The sequence below is a fragment of the Amblyomma mixtum genome, chromosome 1, assembly GCF_055824585.1.
Source record: "Amblyomma mixtum isolate Tamu chromosome 1, ASM5582458v1, whole genome shotgun sequence".
Classification (NCBI taxonomy): domain Eukaryota; kingdom Metazoa; phylum Arthropoda; class Arachnida; order Ixodida; family Ixodidae; genus Amblyomma; species Amblyomma mixtum.
This window is the reverse complement of record NC_143012.1, coordinates 71596460-71605463: the sequence shown is the minus strand read 5'-3', so window position 1 is coordinate 71605463 and position 9004 is coordinate 71596460. Positions and strand designations below refer to the sequence as shown.

General features: G+C 46.0%; 1 long non-coding RNA gene across 1 annotated transcript; it reads left to right on the top strand.

Moving 5' to 3' along the window:
* The first annotated feature begins 1976 nt into the window (after positions 1 to 1976).
* Positions 1977 to 2904, top strand: LOC149366755 (uncharacterized). The gene is made up of 2 exons (XR_016286840.1): positions 1977 to 2385; positions 2783 to 2904. It is a non-coding gene; the product is annotated as an uncharacterized LOC149366755 (long non-coding RNA).
* The last annotated feature ends 6100 nt before the right edge of the window (positions 2905 to 9004 follow it).

Genomic DNA, 9004 nt, shown 5'->3' with positions numbered 1-9004 from the left:
CACGGTGCCGGAGTCTCGCCTTCTTCGGCACATTCAGATGAATGCAGTTATCACCCCGTCCCGCCTCTTCCTCTATCGCTATCGATCGGACCCTTCCTGTCCCAACTGCCCCTGTATCTATGCGGACCTGGCCCATTGCCTATTCTATTGCCCGGCTGCTCAGCAGTCGGGTTCCTTCCCCCCACCCTCTCTATCCATCACCACCTGGCTCGACTGGCTTGGCGCTGAAGGGGAAGAAGAACAGCGGCTTCTGGTCGCCCAGGCGGTCGAAATGCTCGGCCTGTAAATTATGGTTGATTAAAAGTCTTTTACTACTACTACTACTAGAATTCCATATTTTTCATTCGTTCGATATTTCGTGTTGCCTTACTGCATTTAAAGTTGGAAATCGCTGTTGACTACAAATTGGAGGCATGACCAGCGCTGCCTGTGTTTTTGTGTTTTTTCTTGCTCGCTTCACGGCAACATTATCCTACCTAGAAAGAAGAAAAATACGGGAAGTCGTAAACACAAATCTGAATGCACACGCATCAGGTTTCTGAATCAACTGTACGCAGTTGGTTTGAAATGCCAGTCAATTTGGTCAGGATTCGCATTGTTATTTCATTACTATTCTTACATTCAATTTATACCTTGTGCTACAGCCTGCAAGCTATCTCAACCACACTGAGAAGTGAGGACACACTAAAAGACTTTTTTGTTATTTAGCAGCCAGGACTATATAATAACCATTTTTTCTGATTAAACATATTTTATTCAACTTATCCAACTATTTAAAATACAAGAATTGGTTCAGTTCAATTTTTGGGAGTTATTTTTTTTTCAAAAATGTCTTAAATCTGCTAATCGCGCTAGCAATGATAACTATTGGAATGTTGAGCTGAGGAAAGCTTAGGCATTTGTGTTGCTGAATGTGTGACCTCATATTTCTTGAGAATAAACTTCTTGAGTCCCGCTTTTTATCATCATGTCAACACTGTAATCATGTCCACTGCCGGCCAAAAATTTCTCCGTTAACCCTGTGCCAGCGGCGGCCCCCTTATCCCAGCAAACTTCCGAACCTCATCTGCCCACCTGCCCTGATCCTCTCTGCTGTGCTTGCATTCTCTCTGAATCCAGCCCGTTACCCTAATGATAATTGGTCATCTTGCCTTCATGCTACATGCGCTGCCCATATCCCTGTTCTATGCTGCGGACAGGCGGCGGCGGGGAAAGTGCGGTGAATTGTCTAAGCCGCCATCGCGTTGTAGTTCGTATCGTATTAAGCATGAAATGCTTTTAGCCCCCGTTGTCGGCAGTGTGGTGACGTCACGCCGAGACCTAGAGCCATCATCCGGGCACTGAAATCCACTCATCCGGGCACTGAATTCCCGTCATCCGGGCACTGAATTCCAGTCATCCGGGCTCTGAAACGAGAACATCCGGGCACCGTACGAGACTTAACGAGATTTAACGAGACTCTCTAAGCCCTCCTACGCGACCGGCATGCAAGCACCGGTTGGTCTCCAAACGAGACAAAAAATAACTCCTGCCAATGCCTTCTCAATGTTTATCAAGATATCAGTGGAGCTGTGGGTTTGATAATGCACGGAATTATAATTTCCGATTTCTAATAAGGCGTGCAAAAAGCACATAAATGCCACGTTACACTTCGTTGTCATACGTGATCCGGGGGAGAAGCGCTGCGTTCAAAGGGCAAGGCATCGCGCCGAACGGGTGGTGGCGTTCCTCCCTTCCTTTACGGTGCGGTTCGGGTGTCCACCGAGATGGCAGAGAATTACTGCGCCATTTCCTTTCCTCAAAAAACCTTGCGTTCAAATGGCAAGGCATCGCGCTGAACGGGTGGTGGCGTTCCTCCCTTCCTGTACGGTGCGGTTCGGGTGTCCACCGAGATGACATTAGGCCCGTAAACATTTCATGCTTACTCTACTCTCGTTTACGGGAGAGGCAGAGATTTTTTATCAATAATAGCGCAAACTGCGCATGGCGATTGCAGCTGTGAAAAAAGTAATATGCTACAATTTAAAAATAATTAACTTATTTTTCATGCCACACCAAGCCTGCTACTAAGTACAAAAAAGAGACGATACAAAATATGTGACAGTTTCGCACATCCGCACGAGGCTAGGTTCAGCCATGGCGGCAGTGGTAGAGCGCAGCGCGTGTGCGATTTCAATCGTGTTCCGTGGGAACATTGTGTTTGAAGAACCTCGACACAGAATTAATTATTCCCTTATTATTGCTGGCGAGATTGTTCAACCGTTCTTTCCTTGATGGAGCTGAAGGAAGACAGTTTGCTTGCTTTTACTACTCGGCGAAGTGGACCCGTCAGTACGAATTAGGACTACAAGTCGTTTTCACCGGCTGGGATCGTGACCTTTCTTGGTGCGTACTCAGTCTCAGTTTACTCATTGAAGTGTATTTTATGCTATTTTTGCGTTCGTAATGAAGAAATTTTAACGCATTTATCGGCACGTTATTTTTTTACGCTCACTCGTTTGGCTGTTTTGCCAAACTCGCTGTGTATTGAAACAAAGGCTGGTGATGTATGCAACTGGCCTCTACTACCGAAATGTGGGCATGCGTTCGGATGGTGTGCCGAAGTGCGTGTGCAAGCACACTCCGCTCAGCACGACTGCCTTTTAGTGCTGCAAGGGCAACCTTTCACGCTTCATAGACTTGCGTCGGTAAAAGTGGCGTAAATTACTGGGTTTGTTTGTTGTGGTTGCTGTGCCATTCTCTTGTCACCTGTAAAAGTGAACAATTATGCTTTCTTTTGCAGCAACCCTGGCCTATTGGGCTCGGCAGAAGAGTATTGATGCCACCGCAGCTGTTAACCTGACGATTATGCTCAACGAGAAGATTCAGTGAAAGCGCCGAGCGCAATAAAATACTGACGCACTAGGAAGTCATCTGCAGTGTTTTGGGCTCCCATGATGGCCATGTACTCGCTTACTCAACTGTATTTGAGCTAGCTGGAGTGCTTGGACGTCCCGACGACTCCATAGGGAAGTCTGTGGCTGGGCTGCAGTAGGTCTCCATTCCATCTGGAATTGTAACAGGTGTCAGCTGCATCTCGTATTGCAGCTGGTTCCAGTCTGGAAATGTGTCTCTTAACACAGTAGGACTGGAACCAGTTAGAAATTTTCACCTGGATATTGATCTATGTATAGTCATATTCTCTTTATATAGACGTCTAGGCTACGTAGACTGGGCGTACTTACATGTTCAGAAATATCTGATAAATGTAGAGCGTGATGTCTGCAGTACGTACCTACAACGTGAACTGGACCCCAATTTTCATGTTGTAGGTACGTAGATTTTTCGTAAACGGTACTAATATGGATGTCTAATGGAGGTGTCTAATGTCCAGCGTAAATATCTTGCTGATGTCTATGGTACGTTTTATGGTTTACTGGGACCACTCTGCCCGCTTCCGGTCTCTTAAATTTACAGCTATCAATTTTCTTTCCATAGCTCGCTGCGTTGTCCTTAACTTAAGCTGAACCCTTTTCGTTACCCTCCACGTTTCTATCTCATTGTTGAGTGGCGGTAATATACACCTGTTGTACATTAATCACCTGCTCATTTTACAATGGAGTATTTGCAAGTGGTTTTGTAATAGCTCATAAAGAGAGGTGTTCATGGAAATGGGGGCCCCCGAAATTGCCTCATCTGTGCTTATCCGTAAAAAAAATGAATATTGGGTATTGAATGCAAAGAGAAATTTTGTAGCGTGAGCTACATTGGCCACAGTGTCACCGTTTTGCGTGCTCCCTCCGTCGACCGTACTGCGCATGCGCGAGTGACGTCACTGCGCACAGCTGGCGCTCCTCGCCGCTGCTGCCGCCGGCGCAGAGCCACGTGACGTCACTGCTCAAGCTACGTATATCCTGGCCTAGCAGAGCTAAGCCACTGACAACTTTTTGTAAGGGGCTCGTGTGAGCCACGCCATCAGGTTTGGTTTGGTTTGGTTTATGGGGTTTAACGTCCCAAAGCAACTAAGACTATGAGAGACGCCGTAGTGGAGGGCTCCGGAAATTTCGACCACCTGGGGTTCTTTAACGTGCACTGACATCGTACAGTACACGGGCCTCAGGGCTATGTAGACTGGTTGGTAGGAATTCTTGACAATGTCTAATGTACGGTTACCTCTAAAGAAATTTCAATAGAATATCTGTAGACAATCCGCACAATACGTAATAGAATGTTTAGGAGGTATGGAATCCTGGTCGCCCTGGCATTCGGTGCTCTCCTCGAGCTCTGTCAGCTAATCGCCTTAAAGGTTTTGCACTATTTATCTAATTATGCTCATGACGCGAGCAGGCGGGATGGCGGCTAAAAATTCGAGCTAACGCATCCTCCGATTTCAACCAACCTAATGCGCAAGCGAACTGTGAGCGTATATTTACGGAATGGGCAAAACAGGTCATGACGATGGGGAAACTAAATGGCGGCTTCGGTAAAGTGCTTCTCGGGAAAGCACTCCGAAGGTCTGCACAACGGTTCAAAGAGAGCGTCGTTCCACTGTTTTATTTTGCACTCGGTCTTTCGGCTTCAGCCAAATCGATTTGGTCTCGAAACGGTTATTTACGATGTTTACGAGTAGCGCACGGTGCCTCCAGGTTTCCCATTCTTTTGCCTATTTCTTTTTCGACTTTTTACTTCGCGTTAGTTAACCCGCAGTATTCTAAAACGGCGTGCATTTGACAGGAGCGGTAAATGTCTACGTTAAATTGTTACCGACGTCGGCTTTATGTAGCACACTTCCGAAAATTGATATTTGGAAGCCACGATCAACTCATCATAAGCTTGGCCTGCGCAATATGCGCATTGCTTTCCATCCGCGAACTTTTCTGTATAGGCAGGTGAAACATTCTCAGAGCTGTTTATTGTTTCCTCAGTCAGTGGTGGGGTTGCAAAGAAAGGGCCATTATTTTTGGTCTGAACATTTCACTTCTGACTCCTGAAGCATTAACGGCGAAAGCTTCTAGGGGTACTTTTTTTCCCCTAGACACTTTAATGTGTTCCTTTCTTCCTTTTTCATATCATTCTCCTTCACAGAACTTTCTTATCAGTTTTCCTGCAGTCACTTTCATTAAACCTTAAGGACCAGATATATGTTCATTTTACAGTGTTCGCTTCAAAGGGAAATGCCTATTTGTCGCGGTAAGGAATAGGTTAAAAATAATGCGTTGATTAGTCGAAATATTCACCCACTCTATGCTTCCTAAAATTTCTTTCTTCCAGAGTCTCTTATTATGAGTATTGCTTTCTTTCTTCTACACCTTCTTTTTGCGGCTTCTTCCTCCTGTGCAGAAATACATTAAGTTTGCTCCTGCGCATTTCATTCTGATTTTATATATTCCATTTTTTTTTCGGAGAAAAGATGGGACACGGACAATCGAAAGCAGCAAGAAAGGGAACATGGGTGCGTGTGTTGCTCTGCACTACCAGTGCAGTCTAGCGGCTGCGTACGGCATCAACAGCCGAAAGCACTTTGCAGCTAAAGCGCGCGTGAAACTGCGCACAGCAGACATTCCGGCCATTATAAAAAAAAAGAACCTGACACATAACTGCATTTCATCGACATCCCAGCCTGTTGTCTGATGTGCAGCGCCGCTTTTCTAGTGAACAGTTTTTAACGAAGCGAAAAATGCAAGAGACGACTGTTTAAAAACGCCGTACTATCGTTCGCTCTCAGACTATTCACAAAACATTCCTCTGCCTTCATTTCCCCAGACCGGACCGAAACACGGGATCGAGGAGGGAACTCCCGAAGTGCAAAGACAACATGCGCAGATGCCAATGTGAAAAGCAGAGATGGCACTCGTAATTACGCAGTGGCACCAAGCGCTGTCTACTCTAAAGGAGTAGGACAAGAGTCCAACGAGTGTAGTACACCGACTACCGAACTCCAGCCGCATTCTGTCGATGTCGCATCGTTCGACTTTGCTGAGGTCCAATCGCCAGTAAAGTACGTCGATTGTTACCAATTTCACCTCTGTTATCAGAGAGAGAAAACGAGAGGAGATTTTATTACAATGAAGTATCACCTTCGAGATAGCCCAGCACTTGCTGCGATGTCGCGCTCCCCGCAGACAGGCAGAAATTGGTAGCCTGATAAGAGGAGGAACAGCCAGTGTTTTCACGGGCCAATCGTGGGGGCGATGGGCGGCCGAAGCATGCCTTGGTTGAAGGGGCGAGGCGGAGCAAGGGAGGGGGACTGCGTAAAAGCTACTAATTGGAGCCGTGTCTTCGGAGTGACTTGCCCTTCGACTATGTAGGAGGGGAAGGTGCCAGTATGTAGCTTTTCATACAACACAGTTCTGGCTTTCGAATGTACGTTCTCCAACTTCGCGACATTCTGGATCTGCACGGATGCACAGAATATTCAGAGCAGCCGAACAAATGTATACTGACCTTTATGCCTTCCCCACAGCATCAGCGATTCCCTGACCCAGGTCCACTAAAACATCCACTAAATTACTATCCCGTTCTGATGTGGCTGCTTAGTCGATCGCACGGCGACCGTGAGTGTGACGTTACACTGTGGAGCTCGTCCTCCGCGTGACATGCCGTGCTCTCGGACGGTTAATTTCATGCATTCTGTGCAACTGACAAGCTGTCAGTCGTGTCAGTGCGGTCGGTGCAAGTGCCCAGTTTTCAGTTCTCAATTTTCAGGGAGAATTCTCGTGACAGGTTCGTCACAGAGGAGACGAAAGTTTTCGGAACACACAGGGAACGAATCGCTGTAAAGTGCCGCTTGGATTCCAAGGGAAGACTAGGCAATATATCACTTCTCTGTTAACGGCAACACACAGGAAGCGATTCGCTGAAATGTGCTGCTTGGATTCCTAGGGAACGTTCGGCTGCTGACCCGAAAGACGCGGGTTCGATCCCGGCCGCAGCGGTCGAATTTCGATGGAGGCGAAATTAAAGCACGTTGAAGAACCTTAGGTGGTCGAAATTTCCGGAGCCCTTCATTACGGCGGCCCTCATAGCCTGAGTCGCTTTGGGATGTTAAACCCCCATAAATTAAACTAAACTAAGACTAGGCAATATCGCACTTCTCTGTCAGCGGGAACACACAGGGAGGAAAAGTACTTAAAAGTGCCGTTAAATTTCTAGGGAAGACCGTGAATTGTACGCTTCGTAGTGGACTTACTTGACAAAAAAAAAAAAAAGAAACGATTCAAGAAGCCTAGCCAGGAGTTCAATACCAGATCACAGTAACTACAGAGAACATCATATTGAATTGACGAAAATGAAAAGAGCGAGAAATGAAAGCCGAAAGAAAGCAGTTTTACGCATTGTCGTGGTTTAAAAGCAGTTTTCGACTGGCGCCGCTTATCGTTGCGCTGAAGGATAAGAACCGGGAAGTGGCTTTAAAACCAGGAATAAATCATACAAGCGCCTGATAGACAAGACGTCGCCTTGTAGTAAAAAAAGAAGAATTATACATAGTGTATGTATCTGTCCTTCATGCGATGTATTTTTATTTGGCCTACTGGGAAATGGGAGAAAGAGGAATGAATACAAAATGCGACATTGAACAAAACAAAATAAAATGCCCAGCTATGCCGCATACTACTCGAAAGTGCGGTTAGCTCTATCTACGAAGCTGGCACCCGGAGTCAGGGAGTAGCAATACAGTAAGTCAGCTTGCATAGTGAAACGAACCGCCTTGCAGGAGAGGAAACAGAGGAGGAAGAAAAGAAGTAGAAAAAAAAAGTGGAGAAAAGCGACAAATAGAGAAGGAAAGGAATAGAGAAGAGGAAATTGAATGAGCCCATTTTTGAAGATAGCTGCCTATCTCTATTCGTGCGGAAGAGGCGAACGCAAAAGAACGAGCAGTTTGCGAGATAGGTGCTTTAAGAGTGCATACAAGTGATGTAGTATATGGAGCTGTTTGGCGTAGTCTCAGCGCCTACATATGTTGTACGCTGAGGACGTAGACGAACATCCCCTCAATGATGCTATTTTGTCGATGTTACGGACGTAAAGCTAGCATTACGCGTCAATGTCATTACACAATGGCTCTTACCGCGCACTATTGCTGTCTTAGTCCCACTGTGGTAGCTTTGCGCACAGAACTCTTTTGCATCTGCGCTGCTGTACTTTTCCGTGACATCGTTCCGATGCAGCAGCCTACTCTATAGGCGAAACCGAAATTAAATTTCAGGACAAGTGCTCTTTCGCTACCGCGCCTTAGGCTTTCGAACAAATTTGTACGATTCAAATCACCCTCGCAAAATGCACAAATTGGAGCTTTGTGGCTGTGCAGCGCCATCGAGTTTGTGTGCTTAACAACAAATCTTTTGATTGCTTTATTGGTGCTCCTACCGCCACGGGCAATATGGCTTTGAACATCAAAATTAACACGGCAGTATTGAATGTTTGATAAACTCCATTGATTTCTCACAGTCGTCGAAACTACTCGGCGTGAGTGCAGGTACAATTCTAAAAGACGAATCTTGTATTGCTTAAAATGTGTAATGATCAATAGTAACATATTCATGGACACCTTAGGCGCAGTCTGAATTCTCCCAAAATTCCAAGTGAAAATATCAGCACAGAGTTGCGCGGTCTTCGCTACTGTCTGCCGATAGATGGCGGTAGCTGGTGAGGTTTCGGAAAGATCGGCTAGGTTAAAAACGGAAGTGCTTTTCAGACCGCAAGAGAACAAAATCATGTACACTATGGCATCTAACAGGAAAAATGCAGTATCCGAATCGTTCATTCTTTGGCGATGAAACGGTACGGAGAAAAGAAAAAAGCGCTGGAAAACCGCTTCAAACTCATAGTTGATAAGCATTGGCTGCTAGCCGATAAAGCACTCATCGTTTTATTGCATTTTTGTGACGCGCAATATTTTCACAAGCATGTCAGCACTCTTTCTGGGGACGCACAATGAGGCGTAGTCAACAGCACAGAACGAAGCTTTATAATGACGAGACTGCACAGGAAATAGACGCGATCTTCGTATTTGCGGGCCACAGCG